We start from the raw sequence: 20,564 nt of genomic DNA on the forward strand, positions 1-20,564 counted from the left end.
CACACACAAGAAATATACAACACTGATATGTAGAACCCCCCCCCACACACACACACACATAAATCAAACCATTTCAGTCCATAATGTACACTATTAACAAAACAACAAGGCACGTTAAACATAAGTGTGAATCCACAATACATCCTTAGTGTCTTTGGTGGCATTCTAATGACTTGTGGCATCCACCATATTTACTTGCAAACATATTGAGCCAGTGTGTTTGGGTCCACTAAGGCTGTGTTTAGACTGACAGACCAATTCCGATCTCTGATTGCTCAAAAGACCAATTAGTGAACAAAAGATCAGAATTGGACTGTCTGTCTAAACATAGCCTTAGTCAGCTAGCTGACTCCTGTTTATTTTATTCTGACTGCTAGACAGTGTGTTGCCTTGGCCCCTCAGTGAAGGCTGGCTCCCACACTGGCTTGTATATGTGAACAAGGCTGTCCCCTGAGCAGGAGGCCCTGAGAGTGAGAGAGACCAGCGCTCCCACAGACAGACACCGTGAGGACCAGAGCCTGGGTAGGTGACCCAGGTCATAGCCTCTCTCCCTCTAACATGATCATTAACTACCCCCTTCTTTTTCCTTTTCACCTCTCTAAATCTCTCTCTTTCTACCTCTCTTAAGTCTCTCTCTTCTACTGTACCTCAAACTCAATTTTCCCTATTCTCACTGTTCCCATGTAATGACATCTGTAGAACAGGTCCTGAGAATGAGAGTGAAAAGAGAAGAAGAGAAATGAGGAGGACAAGAGAGGACAAGAGAGGGAGAGAATGAAGAACATGAAGAACAGAGGTGAGGGTGAGGCACAGTGTGAGAAGAGAGGGGGAGTAGAGAAAGAGGAGAGGTGTGGAGCTGCCGAGGGGTTAAGTGCAGTGGGTTAGGTGGAAAGGAGGAGGGGGGGTCATGTGAGAGGGTCTGCCTGCATTGGATCTGCTCCAGGGCCCCCTCCTCCCACCCCCCTCCTCTCCCAGGACCATTCTCATGGCTCCCAAGCCTGAGACTCCCAAGGAGAGGGGCCGTCCATCAGTGACTTACGTTGCCCCTCCACCTAAACCACAGAGGCCTTTTTGTGACAGGCCCACGCCTGTCACCCGCAATCGCTCCCCCAGGACACGGTGCAGCGGCTGCCCACTGGGGTCGCCCCCAAGGCACGGATCAGGTGACGTTCCCACCACAGCTCCCTCCACGGCTCGCTGCGCTCCCTGCACGAACAACAGCAAAGTCTCTGGAGACACACTCGCTTTCTCTCACAACACACACTCTCTTTCTCTCCCTTTTTGAAATACACACACACACTCATGCAAACAGATGGAGACTGGCTTATACACACACACTGCAAGCTCCTTCTCTAAATAAGAAAATATTTTTATTGGCACCTGCGTCTCCAGCCGTCCAGACCCTTAACATGTCTGGGAATCTTACAAAACTTTTTAAATCTGCCTCTGAATGACAGTAAATGTAGCCAGATTAACCAAATCAGAGGCCCCGCTATCTTGATTAACTTCGTATCAATTAACTTTGTTCTGGCTTTTTATTCTGTAAAATTCTCTGTGAAACTTTCCCATGTCCATGTGAATGGGTAGTGGTGAGGCGGCCAGGCGCTATCTTAGGGGGATCCCTTTGAGTCAGGACCCTAGGTGACAAACGGGATGGATAATGCCATCCCCATGGACACACCCAACCAGAACCCCCCTCCCGGCAGCAATGTTTGCATGTCCTGGCCTCATGGGGATCAGAGAGGTTATGAGATGCCCCTTGGTCCAGATGACCATGGATCAGATACAGCAGCTTCCCTCTCACATCTCCCATCTGCATTAGTTCCACAGCTGACCGACCTATAGATTGCTGCACACTGTAGTATCGTTAGAATCTAAGCCAGCGGCCCACAAACACCCATGTAGAGTGACTAGACTAGACCATGGTATGTCTACTGAACTCTATCAACCCAATGTCCCAACCAGGTCTCTGTCAGGCCTCCAGGTAGTCATGGACATCAGCTCATTTTTGTCTAACATTAAGAAACATTGTGTCTATGGTGGATAGCATGCATGTCCCATGTCAAATTTGTTGACTCATGGTGTTACATATAATTTTGAATGTTTCATAACTTGGCTAAGCATTGCATCACTGTTGCCCGTTGCCGTGACACTAGGACTGGGGCTGGGGCCGGTCAGAGCCGGAGCAGCACAATGGCCCACTAAGTGAACGCGCTCAGAGCACTTCCCGCTGTTGTGCAGAGCGATCCCCTCAGCTGATACCAGGCGACCCCTACACCCTCTCTCACCACTATCAAGATCTGGAAGCGTTGCCACAGCTCTGTGGGTCCCACATGGCTTTGACACATACTCCAGATGGTCCACTGAGACCTACAGCCACAGCATACAGCCATAGGCCAGGCCAGGGAAATGCCAGCCTGACCAGCAGAAAAGGTTACATTTGGCCTTTTCCATGGCTAACCGCATGCCTGTGAGCATGTCTGTGCTATGGCAAATGGCTGAGGAATTTGCATGCCTTTTTTCTGTCACTCAATAGAGGGGCTAATCCTTGCTCAATACATTCCTCTGAGAGAGACTGACTGTCAAGAGGGTCCATAGAGTTGTGTTTACAATTAGTGCAAGAGACAAATCATTAATGAGGGTCTAGAGAAAATGAAGCTGGAATCCTATTAGTTACTTTAAGAATGTGCCTCTTGATAATGGAAATGGTTATGTTTTGGAATTTCTCATACTAGCAGATTGATTGATTCCTTGTGTGGGTGAGAGAAGAAACACAATTTGAATGGATCTGAGAGAAATGGTTTGGAGAATTTTGAAAGGAGCCTGGTCTTGTGGGAGAGAATAAATGAATAGAAACATTTCTCATTCATGCTGATAGTTTTGATCTGAAATCTTCTTTCAAAGTGCTACACTGAAATAGAAACAGACATATTCCTATTTCGCCTCTCAAAATGTCAGTGTTGCAATCAAATCTCCAAACATTCGGAGATGAAACATGTCTGCCAAAACAAAGACATGTCAAGTTAACACAACAAACATGGGTTAAAAAACAAAGGGACCTGACAAAGAAGAAGAGGGAGGGGAGCAGTCAGTGGCATAGGAACATATCCTTATTAGAGCGAGACAGTGTTCATGGAAAAAAATGGAGCTTGCCGCTCTTGTCAATTATTTAGTGCTATCACTTATCAGGCTAGAGAAGGCAGGTAGACAGGAGGAGGTGGTGGTGGGTGTTCGAGGGGGATGTTTTGACTTGACGTGGAGCTTGAATAAGAAATTGAGTACTGTCAGAAACAGGGGTCTGAGCAGGCACGCAGGCCAGTTGGCCGGGAGGGGAAGTCGTGCCGCTGGGTTGCCAGTGCCGGGTGCATGGGATAGCGAGCAAGGAAGTGGCGGGCGCTGAGAGCGGAGGGGGGAAGGCTGCATCTGGCCTCTAATGAGACTTTCAGAAGCAGCAACGTTCTCATCAGCTCTGTTTGTTTTCACAGGCCGCTCTGTGTTGACTCGCACATTGTTTTCCTTGGTCGGCCTCACCATCATTCTCAGGCTCTGGGATGTTTATTTATTAAGTGGTGCCCTTTTTTCTAGTCTGGGGTGGCGCGGACGGGCCAGGTTCTAAATATAACATATATTTTTAAATATAACATATTTTCCTCTCTTTCATTGTGACCATGCAGGGCCCCTGGCTCACAGTGGCCGGCAGAGCAGCACAGAGTGGAGCTGGGGGAGCAGGAGGCCGTTTCCCATTGCTTTAACCTCCCCCTGGCTCCCCTCCAATGAGAGCTACAGGATATAGTACACACACTTTCTCCAGAGAGATGATGAATCATACTGTATTTTTTCTGTTATAAAGGAGAACGTTTATTTCATGTGTTTTGGAGCATTATTCTTCTGTTAAAAAGGAGAAAATGATGACACAAGGTTCACTATTACTTCCACAAGGATAAATCTTCATATTATTTAGAAATTATGTTTTTAAACCAGCAACCCAGAAAACATTTTTATACCGAAGTGGTACAAATCATTTTCATGTATTTTGGAGGGACCGTATATCAGCTTATGAAATGAAGTGGAATGTTTTTCCCAGTATGTTAAATTCCTCACACCCACTTATACCTTCATGCCTGTGTCCTTTCCTAGCGAGCTCTGCTGAGATTACAGCAGTATACCTGGTTATTAGATGTCATCAGTGGCCCTTGATCGTACCGTGACACGGTCAAGTTGATTTTCCTCCACAGTTAGTTGCTGAGGGGGGCAAATCGAGACAGTTACAGCTGAAAAGACTGTGAACTATCACCGAGCACATAACAAAATTCTTAAAATATTTTGGTGCTAATCCAAATTTGACTATCGTGTGCTTAGCGACCCTGACTTTCTTTGATGCCTCCACAGGGTTTTTAATAGCAAGTTGGTGGAGTTATATAAGGGGAATTTTCCCACTTTCATATTATCTCTTATTTAATGAAATCAAGGTGGTTACACCCAGATCGTGGAACGATAACGCGTACAGCAGCGCACCCAAATGAAAGGCCTTGTTATCAATTAAGATAAGTCTCGATGATTTGAATGACCTAATTTGGGTGAATTGAAAGGAAAGGCTGGAGCACATAGACACGGAAGACAAAGCGTTCAAAAATATTATAGAGGCCGAGAGATGCTTATCTGGAAGACTTTCTCATGACTTTATCCTGACTTTTTAAATAGCATGTATGGCTGCTGTATGCACAGAATAATGAACATATTGAAAATACTGATGACCTGCAATAGTCGTTTCCTGTACTAATTCTTTCACTATCGACCACAACTGTTGTCATCTAGGGGTCCGTAATTATTGGATCCAAAGATACAAAGAGCTCTATTTTAACGTCATCAGACCATAGCACCGCCTGAAGTTTTCTAAACGGCATTGGCACTTGGATTGGAGCCGGCAATGGCCATCTCAGCCTCCGGACTTGAACCCCATTGAAAACCTGTTATTTTAAATGAAGAGGGCAGTCCGTAAGCGCAGACAAAGGTTCAGTGGCGTGTATTCATGGAGTCAAGGGAAGACAGACTTATGCAAAGAATGTACTAGCTGACATGACGTATCATTGCCCATGAAAGGAATATAGGCTATAGAGCAAGTATTTTAGCCAGGTAGCCTAGAACAGCAAAACTAAAAGCGTGTACTGAATGACAGAGTTATACACCGTTTAGGCAACATGAAAGAAGAGGATGGCATTATTGGATCCCCTGTTTTCAATACACTAGCACCCTCCCCTTGCAAGGACAACGACTCTGAGCCTTTTTCAAAAATGTTTTAGGAGATTGGAGAACTCACTGGGAGACATCTTAGACCATTCCTCCATACAGCATCTTTCCAGATCTTTTGATATTCTTTGCAGTAGCGGTGCATGGGTAAAATCACCGGGGAAGCCAATCCAATAAAAAAAAAGTGTGTTGTGATAATTGTGTTGTTTGAGCTATAACCTGTTAGTTCATATGCCTTGCTATCATGATATATAGGCCTAGTCGGTTGGCCTTGCTGAAGAGCTCAGTGACTTTCAACATGGCACCGTCATAGGATGCCATCTTTCCAACAAGTCAGTCTGTCAAATTATTTCCCTGCTACAGCTGCCCTGGTAAACTGTAAGTGCAGTTGGAAGCAGGAGTTGGTTGTTTTACCAAACTGGATTATTCAACAGTTGTGGTTGATAGTGAAAGAATTAGTACAGGAAACGACTATTGCAGGTCATCAGTCTTTCAATATGTTCATTATTCTGTACATACATTTCTGCTGTTATTGTGAAGTGAAAAGGTCTAGGTGCAACAACAGCTCAGCCGCGAAGTGGTAGGTCACACAAACTCATAGAACGGGACCACCGAGTGCTGAAGTGTGTAGAGTGTAAAAAACATCTGTACTCAGCTGCAACACTCATTACCAAGTTCCAACCTGCCTCTGGAAGCAACGTCAGCACAATAACTGTTCGTCTAGAGCTTCATGAAATGGGTTTACATTGACGAGCAGCCGCACAAAAGCCTAATATCACTATGCGCCTTGACAAGCATCAGCTGGAGTGATCTAAAACTTGCTGCCATTGGACTATGGAGCAGTGGCAACGCATTCTCTGGAGTGATGAATCACGCTTCAGTCGAATCTGGGTTTGGCGGATGCCAGGAGAACGCTACCTGCCCAAATGTATAGTGCCAACTGTAAAGTTTGGGAGAGGAGGAATAATGGTATGGGGCTGGTTTTCATTGTTCTAGCTAGGCCCTTTAGTTCCAGTGAAAGGAAATCTTAACGCTACAGCATACAATGACATTCTAGACGATTCTGTGCTTCCAACTTTGTGGCAACAGTTTGGGGAAGGCCCTTTCCTGTTTCAGCATGACAATGCCCCTTTGCACAAAGTGAGGTCCATACAGAAGTGGTTTGTGGAGATCGGTGTGGAAGAACTTGACTGGCCTGCACAGAGCCCTGACCTAAACCCCATCAAAAACCTTTGGGTTGAATTGCAACCGCGAGCTAGGCCTAATCACCCAACATCAGTGTCTAATAGAAAGCCTTTTCAGAAGAGTGAAGGCTGTTACACCAGCAAAGGGGGGGGGGGGGGGGACTAAATCCACATTAATGCATATGATTTTGGAATGAGATGTTCAACGAGCAGGTGACCACATACTTTTGGTCATGTAGTGTATATACTGATATATATACAATACCAGTCACAAGTTTGGACACACCTACTCATTCCAGGGTTTTTCTTTATTTTTACTATTTTCTACAAGCTGATGACAGCTTTGCACACTCTTGGGATTCTATCAACCAGATTCTCTCATCCACCTTGAATGCATTTCAATTAACAGGTGTGCCTTGTTAAGAGTTAATTTGTGGAATTTATTTCCTTTATGATGTGTTTGAGCCAATCAGTTGTGTTGTGACAAGGAAAGGGTGGTGTACAGAAGATAGTCCTATTTGGTAAAAGACCAAGTCTATAATATGGCAAGAACAGCTCAAATAAGCAAAGAGAAATGACAGTCCATCAATACGTTAAGACATGAAGGACAGTCAAACTGGAACATTTCAAGAACTTTGAAAGTTTCTTCAAGTGCAGTTGCAAAAATCATCAAGCGCTATGATGAAACTGGCTCTCATGAGGACTACCACAGGAAAGGAATACCCAGAGTTACTGTACCCCTGCTGCAGAGGACAAGTTAATTAGAGTTACCAGCCTCAGAAATCATCAATTAACTGCACCTCAGACTGCAGCCCAAATAAATGCTTCACAGAGTTCAAGTAACAGACGCATCTCAACATCAACTGTTCAGAGGAAACTGCGTGAATCATGCTTTCATGGTCTAATTGCTGCAAAGAAACCACTACTAAAGGACACTGATAAAAATATTAAACTTTCCTGGGCCAAGAAACACGTGCAATGGACATTAGACCGGTGAAAATCTGTCCTTTGGTCTAATGACTCCAAATTTGAGATTTTTGTTCCAACTGCCGTGTCTATGTGAGACACAGAGTTGTTGAAAGGATGATCTCTGCATGTGTGGTTTCCACTGTGAAGCATGGAGGAGAAGGTAGTGTGATGGTGCTTTGCTAGTGACACTGACTGTGATTTATTTAGAATTCAAGGCACACTTAACCAGCATGTCTACCACAGCCTTCTGCAGTGATAGTCCCACTCAAACCAGATGGGATAGCCTATCATTTGTTTTTCAACAGGACAATGACACAACACACCTCCAGGCTGTGTAAGGGCTGTTTGACCAAGAAGTATAGTGATGGAGTACTGCATCAGATGACCTGGCCTCTACAATCACATGACCTCAACCCAATTGAGATGGTTGAGATGAGTTGGACCGCAGAGTGAAGGAAAAGCAGCCATCAAATGTTCAGCATATGTGGGAACACCAGTCAAAAGTTTGGACATACCTACTCATTCCAGGGGTTTTATTTATATGTAACATTGTAGAATGATAGTGAAGACATCAAAACTATGAAATAACACATATGGAATCACATAGTAACCAAAGAAGAGAAACAATTCAAAATATGTTTTATATTTAAGATTCTTCAAAGTAGCCACCCTACCAGAAAGGCCTGATTGGTTGAGCGTTGATTGGTTGAGTGCTTTCCTTCTGAAAGGTTCTCCCATCTTTACAGGGGAACGCTAGAGCTCTCACAGAGTGACCATTGGGTTCTTGGTCACCTCCCTGACCACGGTCCTTCTCCCCCGATTGATCAGGGACTTCGACCTAATTTCTTGATTTTTGCTCTGACATGCACTGTCAACTGTGGGACCTTATATATAATCAATTGAATTTACCACAGTTGGACTCCAATCAAGTTGTAGAAACATCTCAAGGGTGATCAATGGAAACAGGATGCACTTGAGCTCAATTTCGAGTCTCATACCAAAGGGTCTGAATACCAATATAAGGTATTTCTATTTTTAAATATACATTTGCCAAAATTTCTAAAAACCTGTTTTCGCTTCATCATTATGTGCAGATTGATAAGGGGAAAACGTTTTAAAAAAGTTTAATTCATTTTAGAATAAGGCTGTAACTTTACAAATTGTGGGAAAAGTCAAGGGGTCTGAATGCTTAGCACTGTATATGCTATATTTTTTGCATACAATATAGATATATAATGATATATTTTTTGCATACAATATAGCTCAGTATAAATATTATTTATTTTATACAGTCTTTTTTGTTAATCTTTATCAAGGGGGTCCAATATTTCCAGACCCCTCTATATTTAACACGGTCATAAAATAACAAGCCCATGACTTGTGATCTTTAATCCTGTTTATGGTGGACATGTTATGACTCCCTCTGCCATAACTCCTGAGCAGTGATCCTGAAATGGTAACGCTAGTTGTTGTGGATTTTGGCTCACGGCAGGAGCTCCTTTTGATGGTGACAGATGGAACGCAACAACAGTTTAAAAAGATGAAAGGTGTTCCTGCGACCCTTTAATACCCCCTGAATACCCATTCAGTTTGTCTGCACAGGGGGCTCGGGTGATGTTCCACACTTCGTTATCGGAGGCTGCTGTTCAAACGTGAGAAGGAGATTTCAGACGTCGTCTGATTCAAAGGTTGACATCACCGGCAGCAGCGGCTCTTTGGGCTCGCATCATCACATGCTCCCAGGCTAAATCGTCATGACCTGGGATTTCACCCACCCTGACTTCCAGCTCCCTTTCCCAGGCTACTCTGACTGACTGACAGTCTAGCCCCAGCTCTAGCACCCAAAATCCCTGCACTTTGTCCCCCCTGCTCGAATGTTACCCAACCAGCCTTGTTCTTTTGGGAAAACATGACTGTGGCCCTGTCAACATGCCAAAAAGTGCAAGAGAAAACAGTACAAGCAGATTGCCTGTTACGCAACGTGGCCAGTGGCAGTAGCCAGTCAGCCAACCAGCCAGGCAGGCTCTGGGTACATATGGCAGACAGTGGCGCTCTGTGTGTGCAGCCTGGGAGGAGGCAGGGTGGCGAGGGTTGGCGAGAGCTCTCTCTCAGCGACCCAGGGGGCTGGCACTGTGCTGGGAACAGGGTGATCTGGTGGGGCTGGAGCCGTGGGAGCAGACACTGGGAGGCAAGTCTCCTGGCGCGACACTCTGCTCAGCTCCCTCTCTCTCCCTTTATCTGAGACGCAGGGCTGAGAAGTGGGTCACCCACGGCCAACAGAGGTAGAGTTACAGTTACTGACAGCCCACTGGGAGCTGACTCCCTAGTTTATTCCCTTTGTGGGTTTTTTGTTGGCCCTCAGAGTTGTACATCAACATTTAGGTGGAAGGTTTTATACAGTACACAACATCAACTGAATTTAAATTTTGCATCAATTCAAAATTGGTACATCCTCTGAAATTCAAGAGGACTGGATATGCTTAGAAAAACATGAGAATATTGGAAATCAGAATCAGAAAGATTAAATTTAACACAGCAACAACACAAAGTGACAGTCATTTTGAATTGGCTGTAAACACGAGCATCCATCACGGTGTACTAGAATGCCACAAACAGACTCTGTTAAAGTGATACTAAAAAGGTTTTGTATAAATTCAGCCAGAAGTTTTGAAAGTATCACTTACAAGTCAAAACGGGTCCCTGAAAATTGTGCACAATTGTGTACAATTTCATCTATTTTGTATTTTATGTTATGTCCCCCACCAAAAAAGTATTTCCCCCAGAACTTTGTATGATATGTTATGAAACCCAATTTGTAAAAAATGTTACGAATTTGTAGGTGCTTAAGATCTCGTTCAATCTGTTTAGTTCTTCTGTTCTGAAGTCCATTGGTGTGATGGTGTTGGGCTGTGGCGTTGCTCCCTCTGAGGTATATAGTGGCACAGGCACAGCACACTGGGAATTATCGCACCCCATAGAGCAGCTGAAAGGGCTCCCTCGTAATGCCAAACGCAGGGTTAAATGTCTTGTCACACTGCCAATAAATCTGAAGAAAAAAAAATCACTCTCCCCATTCAGCTAACAGTGAACAACAAGCCCTAACCACGCCTGAGGAAAGAGACTATTCTCCATAGAAACAACAGATTTTCATTTTCAAAATGAGTGATTATAGATCACTCTTGGAAAATACAGGGTTAAAAAAGATATACATATCTGTTATCATAACTTTTTTGATGATAAACCAGTGTATTCAAATGGATAAATTATAAATGTTATGGATATGGCAAGTTCCACCTCCTCTTTTTGTAAGTGAGCTAAGCTGTGCTTTGGTCCTCCTGAATGAGCCTAGCATACACTAAGAACACCTGCTCTTTCCATGACATAGACTGACCAGGTGAATGCAGGTGAAAGCTATGATCCCTTATTGATGTTACTTGTTAAATCCACTTCAATCAGTGTAGATGAAGGGGAGGAGACAGGTTAAATAAGTATTTTTAAGCCTTGAGATAATTGAGACATGGATTGTGTGGGTGCCATTCAGAGGGTAAATGGACAAGACAAAAGATTGAAGTGCATTTGAACAGGATATAAAGGTAGTAGGTGGTAATGCTGATTGGTTTTTCACGCTCAACAGTTTCCAATCAAGAATGGTCCACCATCCGAAAGGACATCCCGCCAACTTGACACAACTGTGGGAGGTCTTGGAGTCAACATGGGCCAGCATCCCTGTGGAACACTTTAGACACCTTGTAGAGTTCATGCCCTGACGAATTTGGGGGGGGAGGACACTCAGTGTACATGGCCTCTCAAAGTCTCTTAATCCTAGGTGAGTAGTCATGAATTACAATATCCCTTTCTTCCCACTCCACAGAGAATAGAAGAAAACAGAATTGTGATTGAGGCCCCAGTCAGTCCTGTTCTCCTCTTCTCCTCTCCCAGAAAAACACAGATTTTCCCGTCTTCCCCTGTAAACCATGTTTATGACCGGGGCGAGGTCGCTGTCTTCAAGGTAGTGCTCTGCTCTTTTTTGGTGCAGTGAGCAGTGTTGCTGGGGCTCATGTTCCACCGGCCCTGGCCCTAACCTCTCCCCATTCACAAGGCCTGCAGGGACATAGCCCTCCTCTGTCTGACAGACTCTGCACAAGGCAGCGCAAGTGATGCTATTTGTTTGCCACCATGGTTTTCCACAGCAGCGTTGTTGTTGCTGGTCGCTGACTGGAAGGAAGCTGCGCTCTGGCAACACCCAGAGAGAGCAGCTGAGGGATTCCAGGGCCTAGGATCTATTACCTGTTGCCGAGGAAACACAGGCAAAAAGGATGTGCACTACTTTATTTACTTCTTCTTGAGACCATTCTAGCTAGAAGTCTTGTCCATAGCCTGTTAGTCAGGCATGTCTAAGTATGCTTAACATGCCAAATATCACATCAATAGACCAAGACCAGACACTAACGTCATTTCTGACATTTTCTGGTTTAATCAACCTTCTTATATCACCTTTAGGATTTGAGAATTAAAAAATAATAATTAAAAACTAAAATGTAAAATATAAGTTTTTCCAGTTGTTAATGAAATTCACCACTAAATAAAATGCTACAATCACAAGCTAAATCAAATATGTGAAACTCTGAAGTGTGCTACTAATTGTGCCTTTTCCCTCAGTGTAGGGGCCCGCTCTTAGTCTTTACAACGTCACTCAACAACAGTCGCTAAAACACTAGGCAGTGATATATAGCAGAGTAGCCAGCCAGGGAGGAGGACATGGGAGTTACAATAACAGTCTGGTGCAGAGAGCAAGACCTCTGTGGTCTTCAACATGGACGTCTGAGTGATGCTCGCTCGGAAGACCCTGCGCCGGCGCTCTCCGTAAACATCCCCCGCAAGCCCAACGCAAGGCGGTTCGGCATTCTCATGAGAAACTACTTTGCTGTGTCCCCACGTTCAGCCAGCCTCACAATCACCACCACTCTTGCCGAGAGGATTTTCAGGATGGCCGGATAGCTGCAAAATCCCCCGAAAGATTTCCCAGACCATTTTTGTGCCAGGCCCTAAATTTAGAGCGACTAGAGTCAAACTGAGGAGTCAAAGGTTAGGAGGATGTCTTAAAAAACCCAAACTGCAATACAGACAAAAACATAAAAATGGAGGATGGGAGAATGCATTTGGGGACCATTCAGATGTAGGAAATGTACGCCTTACCTACGCACGCCTTTCGTACGCACTTCTGAAAGTAAGCATTTCACCGCAAAGGCTACACTTGTATTCAGCGCATGTGACAAATACAGTTTAAATTGATTTTTTTTTCTCAGTAGTTGGTATTCAGACTTACCTTATGCAGGTGCGTAATGGGCTTTGCAGGCGTGTTCCCTTGTGCTGGCTGAATAAATATAATTTATAATAATAATACATTTCTTAAAGCCATCCCTTTAAATTTGGTGTACATTTAATTTTAATTTTCTTGAAAGATTACAATATATGGAGAAAATGTTTCAGAATATTAGGTCTTAATGAAAGAAAGGCATGTAAATACATGGATATTCATCTCCTTTTCAGCATCAATTGGTCAATAAAAAAAATGCTATAATATCTATGAATAATAAAACAACAGGTTTGGAGCACCTTTACCCGCTAAATATATTGGTCAATCAAAAATACAGTGGTTTGATTCATCCTGAAAGTTGCTATATTAAATTGTTCAATCCATCAAATATTGGAAGGTGAGAAAAGTGTAAAATAAGGGTTGAAGAGTAGCTCTATAAATCTACCCTAATTATCCTCACTAATCATGTCATCACAGTTCCAACGGTCCAGTCATTGTGAACCGTGAGCCAGCCTCCAGGTTTTAACTGCTATGTATGGTCTGTGTTCCATAATGATTCAAATAGACTCCATGTCCCAAATTATTGCACAACTTGTAATACATTAGCCTAATATGTTCCACTATTGCTAGCGATCATCAGGAACAACCACACTGTCACGTCCTGACCTTAGTTCCCTTTTTATGTCTCTGTTTTAGTTTGGTCAGGGCGTGAGTTGGGGTGGGCATTCTAGGTTTTTGTTCTAGGTTTTGTATTTCTGTGTTTGGCCTGGTATGGTCCCAATCAGAGGCAGCTGTCGATCATTGTCTCTGATTGAGAACCATACTTAGGTAGCCTGTTTTCCCACTATGAGGTGTGGGTAGTTATTTTTTGGTTAGTGTTTGGTGCACCTGTCAGAACGGTTTGGTTTTCGTTCGTGTATTCATTCTGGATTAAAAGTATTATGGATTCATACCACGCTGCACTTTGGTCCTCTTCTCCCAACGACAATCGTTACACACACGAACATGACAGAGGAAAGACCAACCATGTAATGTAATGATGCAAAATGTAAGGAAGCTAACACATCATTACCATCAATGACAGTTATAAATGTATATGGGTGGCTACCGATAGTGGCAAATATTTAAAACAATACCAATTGTAAAAAACCCTATGAAACGTCTGGGCATATAATTAAAAGATTTGAGAAATCATGAATCAACTCAGTAAGTATGGCTCTATACTGTCATTTGTGCATGGCTACAGAAGCCTGTAGCTTGGGTCTCCAAACTTCATCCCAGGTTATAAGGCCGGCATTTCATAAACTGCCCTGTGGAAAAGCTTATGTTTACATGCTTCAGTTTGCTGCCATATGACTGGTTTCACATTTTCTCCAGCGATTATACGGTAAAATAGATCTAAAACAATTGTGATTTATATTTAGAATCGCCTTTTCCAAACAGCTTACTCATTTACCTAGCTCTTATCAATAGCTCTTATCAATTTTAAAATTACAGTGCATGGAGATTGGTGATATTTCTATAGAAAAAAGAAAGTAGATTTATTTATTGTTTCATCGTGCGTAAAATTGGTGGAATTATTACGGAATTAAGTCAAGGTCAGAATACGGCATATCTGTCGAACACCTCTGCCACACCTTAATCTCTTTGATCTCCACCCCCAACGAATAGCATGCTATTCTCATGCTTACATTCAAGGTCAGAATACACTTAGTGAGAATAGTGCCTAAAAACAGAATGATATTCCATTTACGCTTGCTCGACTCAGGTCGTAATCAGCCCCTGAGAGATGAGCAGTCACCAGCTAGCTATCCTAGCTGTCCCTCTGGTCGGTCAACTGGCTGGGTCTATTTTCTACCCCACAGAGCAGAGGATGGATGGGAGGAAGGAACTGTAAATAGAGGGAGGAGAGGAGCAGCAGCTATCATTGTTTTGACAACATGAACAGTGTGGATGTTGTTATTGTCTGACAGTCGTCACATTGCCCTGGGGTCAATTGGAAACATCCACCCATTGATATGATATGAGATTCTTAGCAGAACTTTAGGCAGATGAACGGCATCTTGACTAACAGGAATGCAGGCGATGTTTGAATGATGTCAAAGGGCAGGGTTTTGTCTGAACTGGGAACTTGTTCCATCTTGAAGATGAAACCATACTCAGAAAGAAAACATGTCACTCTGTCAGCAGCTTAGAAAGCCAATACTAATGATTCAGAAAGGTGAATAATAATAGTCTACTTAGGGGCTAATGACGATGGAAACTATTCAAGCATTATTTCTCAGGCTCACCAACCCATTCCAAAGTTGGGAACAATTACAGATATAGTATAAGCTGACTATAGTCTATCATTTCAAACATAGACATTACCATACAGTACCACAACACTACAGAGTTTACTGATACTTCAATTACTAATGCTCTACAATTCATATCAAAACGCACTTTGGTCGGTCATATCATCCATTAAACCCATTTAACCCCCAAGTCGTGCCCCAGAGAGAGCTCTTCCAGGCTGGGTATTTTTGCCTACCATGCCCCTAAATAGAGTGTCTGTCTGGAGGAAACAGTGTAGGCAGGAAGTGTGGTGGCACAGGTGGATGAGGCTGACATCCTCCAACGAGACTGTCCCTGTCTCCCTGACAGGACACAGACCCTGGGTATAGCATTACAACCCAAGAGGGAGGAAGAGACCCATATCCTTTGCCATCATCATGACGAAATATGGGCTCATAGCTGCTTGGTTGTAAAGACACCGAGAGACAAAGACGACACAACTCAGTTGGGGATAGGCCTATTTCTAGAAATAAACATGTTGGAGGGTATTCTATGTCCAAGTATCATGGGTGGAAGATTTAGCAACAATTTAGAACACAAAAGTCCAGTAGCGGTGTGTGGGTAAAATCCCCGGGGAAGCCAATTCAAGAAAAATAAATGCCATATTACAACCTATGTGTTATGATAATTGCATTATTTGCTCTATAACCTGTTTGTTCATATGCCTTGTGACCGTGATATATAGGTATAAGGCTGAGACAATAAGCCGACACAGTGGCAGAATAAATTCAACCACACCTTTGTTTCATCACAAGACTGACGTCCACAAAACATATTGCATGTAACAAACAGTTACATGGCCTCAGCATGGTCAAGCAAGATATTGTTTTCGATATTTACAGAATACTAAACAACTATTGATTTAGAACCACAGAGAGTTACTGCAAGTCGCAAAGAATACAGGAGTTGCCTCCAACTATTCCAGCACCATTTCAACTTCAATATTTCAACATCATCAAATCACCTAAAACTATTTAGTGCAATCAACATAAGCTAAATGTGTGTGTGTGTGTGTGTGTGTGTGTGTGTGTGTGTGTGTGTGTGTGTGTGTGTGTGTGTGTGTGTGTGTGTGTGTGTGTGTGTGTGTGTGTGTGTGTGTGTGTGTGTAAAGTAGAAAAAAACAAAACATGTTGAAACGCCAATGCCATCCTGTTTTCTTTCATGACTCTATCATATAGTACACGCGTTTCGTTTTTTAGCGTCTTAGTCTACCTGGCTAAAATGATTGCTCGCTATCCTTTCCTTTCATTGGAAACAATGCAGCAGGCTGGGCTAGTTAACATTAGCCTACTACATCTAGCTTCATATTGAACTTCCATCCTCTCAGGCCAGGGGCACAATGTATGAATTTATGGTTAGATCAGAATCGTCTTTATAATCATTGGCCAGTGCGGAGAATTAAGTAAAACCACAAGGCCAAGTCCCTAGCTCCATCCATGGCTAGCTTAGGAACGAAAACATTTCAGCTAGTTAGCTAGCCACTGGAGGACGACGACACAACGAGATGCAACAAATTTTTTTTTTAATGTAAATAACGTTTGGCTTGTGATTGGTGTGATGCCAAATCCAAACCGTCTTTTTTGGTGTGCCAGGACCATTCACAGTTGAACTCACTCAACACTGATGGGCTATTATTTAATTTAAAAAATGATCAAGGGAAGCCAAATGCTCAATGGCTTCCCTTGCATTCAATGCTTTTTTTTTACCAGACAGCATCAGATAGATGGCCTGCACATACTGAGACAGATGGGCGCTGTTTCGCTCGCTCTGATGCTTTCTCCGGTGAGATACATTCAGCCTCTAGGGAATTGAAGGAAAATGATGAAACACAGAGAGACGAAAGATCAATTATTAGATTTTTTCTTGGTACATTGTTTTGGGAAGCATCAATCAATACACTCCACAGTTAAAGTCACAATATTTCACCAGATATCTCAGCTACCTCACCCCCTATCTCTCTTAACCCTCCTGCTGTGTTCTTGTCGAATTGGACCGATTTACAAGTTTTATCTCTGAAAAATGTAGTTCATTTAATCTGATTGTCATATGGTTCCATGACTTTGTCCACACAGGGGATCTGAACACACAAAATAAATGTTGATGATTTTCATAAAATGTTAGGTGTTTTATTTAACTCTTGTACACCTGTGGTGTTCCCGGTCATTAGAAATAAATGGGTGAGACTACAATTAGTGTATAAAATTGAGTTCAGGTACATGCCCATTCATCAGATGGACACACTTCCTCTCCCAGACCCCCACATGCATGTGTGTTGGCTTGGCTTCCATGGCAACCCCCACAGGAACATTTCCCCAATAGAATATTTCCCCCACCACGGGAACCACACCTGTTGGCATTCTCACAAACAATCGCAACATTGTTTCAATAATATATAGAACTTTTCTCGCAGCTCTGGTATGTAAAGCTTTTTCGAGGCCTTGCTCACAATTCGTTCTGTGGGAGCAGGATGACCAAACGATATACTGTATGTGAGGCTCTTGATCATATCTTTGATCATGACACTGGTGAGGAGGATAGAGGCCAGGAAACTGACAGTGAAGATGCATTAGAGGAGAAAGTACTCTGTGATAAATAGCACAATATGTTTCATCTGAGTATTTGTTATAGTCAAAATAATCCATACATTATGCTTTTTGTTACTCAAAAACGAGTTGTATGAATTCAGGTCAATGAGGCCCACAGGCCATAAATAGCAAATAGATGTTCAAAATGTGTAATGTTCACAAGAACACAAGTTGATTAAAAGACCTAACACAACATTAGGTGATAATATATGTATTATTATGGATTTATAATCAGTTATAATGGGGCGGTCATTTTGGACCAGGAAGATAATTAATTAACATGAAACGAATAAAACAGGAGGGTTTATAAGCTCTTTGACATGTAATGTGTTGATGTTTGGTTTAGAGTCATCTCTCGTGGACAGACTACGTAAACATAAATCTGAACAATTACGCCAGACTTTAGTTGGGTTAACTGAGATTAGGTTTGGAGTAAGATGCCAGTGATGGAATGTGAGTGGAATCCTAATGTTCCTGTAACAGACACATTGTATGCCTTGTCAGACGTGCCAAGGCCACTACTTCTAAAGACACAGGGGAAACAGATTTAACAGCAACAGAAGGAGAAAGGCGTCTAAATACTAACTTTGTAAATACTTGGAGATTATGAACACACAATCAGTCATTTCCACAACATGTATCTGACTATCAAACAGATTCCTTTAGAAACTTTGTTTCTCATGCACTTTGTTTTCACACACTTTGGGAAACTACGTGAATAGGTCGGACGTCATAATGCCAAGTTAAAGGCATTTTTCGAATATGAGAGAGATTCCTGGTATAATGATTAGGAGACTAATTTCCTGGGCATTAGGCCAAACTTAATTTACCAGACAGCTTCAAAGGGAGTCCAATTGTAATGTGTATCATTTTGGGCGGCATTCTATTGCTCATAAAAATTCTATTGCTCATAAAAAACAAACATGTTATTATATATTTTATGTGTTAGAATTGAAATACAATTTCAAAGAAACAATCTGTACATACATTGTCAACTAGTTGGCTGCATTTAGACAGGCACGCGCAATTCTTTCTTCCACTAATTGGTCTTTTCGGGCAATAACATCAGATCTTTTCCAGAGCTGATCTGATTATTCAAAATACCAATTTGTGAAGAAAAAAACACAGAATTGAGCTGGTTGTCTAAACACAGCCGTAGAGTAGTAGGCCTGAAACAACTGTTCTGACAGTGCTGAGCTTATGGTTTGTGCATTGCCTTGTTTATGATGCCATCTATTGGCTCTATTTGAGCGTTACACACATTTCTGGCCAGGCTTTTATTTACTACCAGTTCGCCTAAACACCAATGTCTGCCCACATAAACTCAGAGGACTTTAAAAACATGTTGAAATGTATTAAACTCATTGGGCAACTGAAAGTTTATTTTGTATTTTTTTTAAATAAGCTCCAGCTTAATTGAATCACTGCTCACACTCCTCCCACACTGTGTCCCCAGGAGTACGAGAGCCAGTCGAGCGCTGAGGCTAAACTTGCGAGAGTTTGACCCGCTAGAGAGGATTCTGCCGGCCCATGAGTACAAGGATCTGGAGGAGAAACCAGGCAGGCTACAATAATTATTTGATTTCACACAAGGTAGGTACTATCTCTCCTTTAACTTGGTAATGAGGGCTGATAATCGGTTCTATGGACTATGTTAAGGTGGTGTAAAATGTTTGTTTCTTTCAGTCTCTCCCTCCACGGGCTGATTCCACCACCCGGAGGTTGTCCGGTTTATGAAGAGTCTGAACGAAGAGAGCTGGCCACATGGAAGCTGGAGGTGATGGGTTGTCTAGATCAGAGACCAAGAAACCAAGAACAGGCTCCTCCTTGTGACTTCAACATTTTCACTGAATGATGCTACACTCAGCATGTGTCCATAATGTTGTGGTAGCCACTGTTCCTCACAGGAAAATGCAGGATTTCTGGTTCGGGAGCTGTGGAATAATGAAGCAAAAGCTGGGCTATCGTTAAAAACAAAACGTGCGCCCTGTTTTACTCCTAAAGTGCTCATTTTATTCTACATAGAAATTGGGAAAGATTTTGAGTCATTTGTTTTTAATGAACGTTTCTGAATGTGCACATATTTCACCTGTATGATTCACGTGACGTATCAGAAGATGCACGTTTGTATTTCTTTTTAGTTCGTTTTACCTCTTAAACTGTGAGTCTTTAGTAAAACCACTGGTTATGAGTTCGAAAACATTTTTTTGGAATGAATTCGAATAGGCCTACTCGTTCCAATCAAATGCAAACACCTCGTGACATGTTCTCTAGAAAGGCATTAGCGTAAATGCTTGAGGAAATGGGAAGCTGTTTGTCAATTACAGCACATTTTAATACAATGTATGTCTGCTTGAGTGTTTTATTAGAGTAGTACCACATCATTTAACATATAGTATATATTTCAATGTAATACCATGTTTTAAGACACTGGACCTTTAGGTTGGTTTGCAGAAAAATATTTTATAATGATAGTGCAGTAAACACAGTATATTCACATAGCAGTTTTTTCGGCAGTGTTTGATGTGGAACTGTGTTAGAGCGGTCAAATCCACAGGCGACTCCTGGCATTATAACTACAGTGGACATGCATGGCGTCGCTTTAAGAGAGAACCCATGCAGCCTTGTTTACAAATTCAAACACGGGAATGTGAGATGTTATCTACAGTACATCTCAATTAGGTTGATAAAAGTCCTCTATTTTGTTTGAATGATTTTCAATTTGAGCGACTTTATTTCTATATAGCCTGCACTTTCTAATTCTGAAATTCAAACGCGAGTGGGACAGATTTGTCTTTGTGACACCACCAAAACACCAGTCTATGCGCGTGTCAGCTATCGCAGGTTAACACTTGGATCTGATTGAATCTAGGCCTAAAATCAGTAAATGTCTGAAAACATCTATCACCTGAATGTCTGATAAAC

At 42.5% G+C, this 20,564-nt stretch overlaps 1 long non-coding RNA gene across 2 annotated transcripts; it reads left to right on the plus strand.

Moving 5' to 3' along the window:
- Nucleotides 1–11,082: 11,082 nt before the first annotated feature.
- On the plus strand, nt 11,083–19,978 carry LOC110529562. 2 transcript variants are annotated; one of them, XR_002474414.2, is made up of 3 exons: nt 11,083–11,226; nt 19,096–19,232; nt 19,326–19,978. It is a non-coding gene; the product is annotated as an uncharacterized LOC110529562 (long non-coding RNA). The 2 variants fall into 2 exon arrangements; XR_005052831.1 differs by lacking the exon at nt 11,083–11,226 and having other exon boundaries at nt 18,996–19,232.
- Nucleotides 19,979–20,564: the final 586 nt, after the last annotated feature.

Source organism: Oncorhynchus mykiss, chromosome 8 (assembly GCF_013265735.2).
Source record: "Oncorhynchus mykiss isolate Arlee chromosome 8, USDA_OmykA_1.1, whole genome shotgun sequence".
Taxonomy (NCBI): Eukaryota; Metazoa; Chordata; class Actinopteri; order Salmoniformes; family Salmonidae; genus Oncorhynchus; species Oncorhynchus mykiss.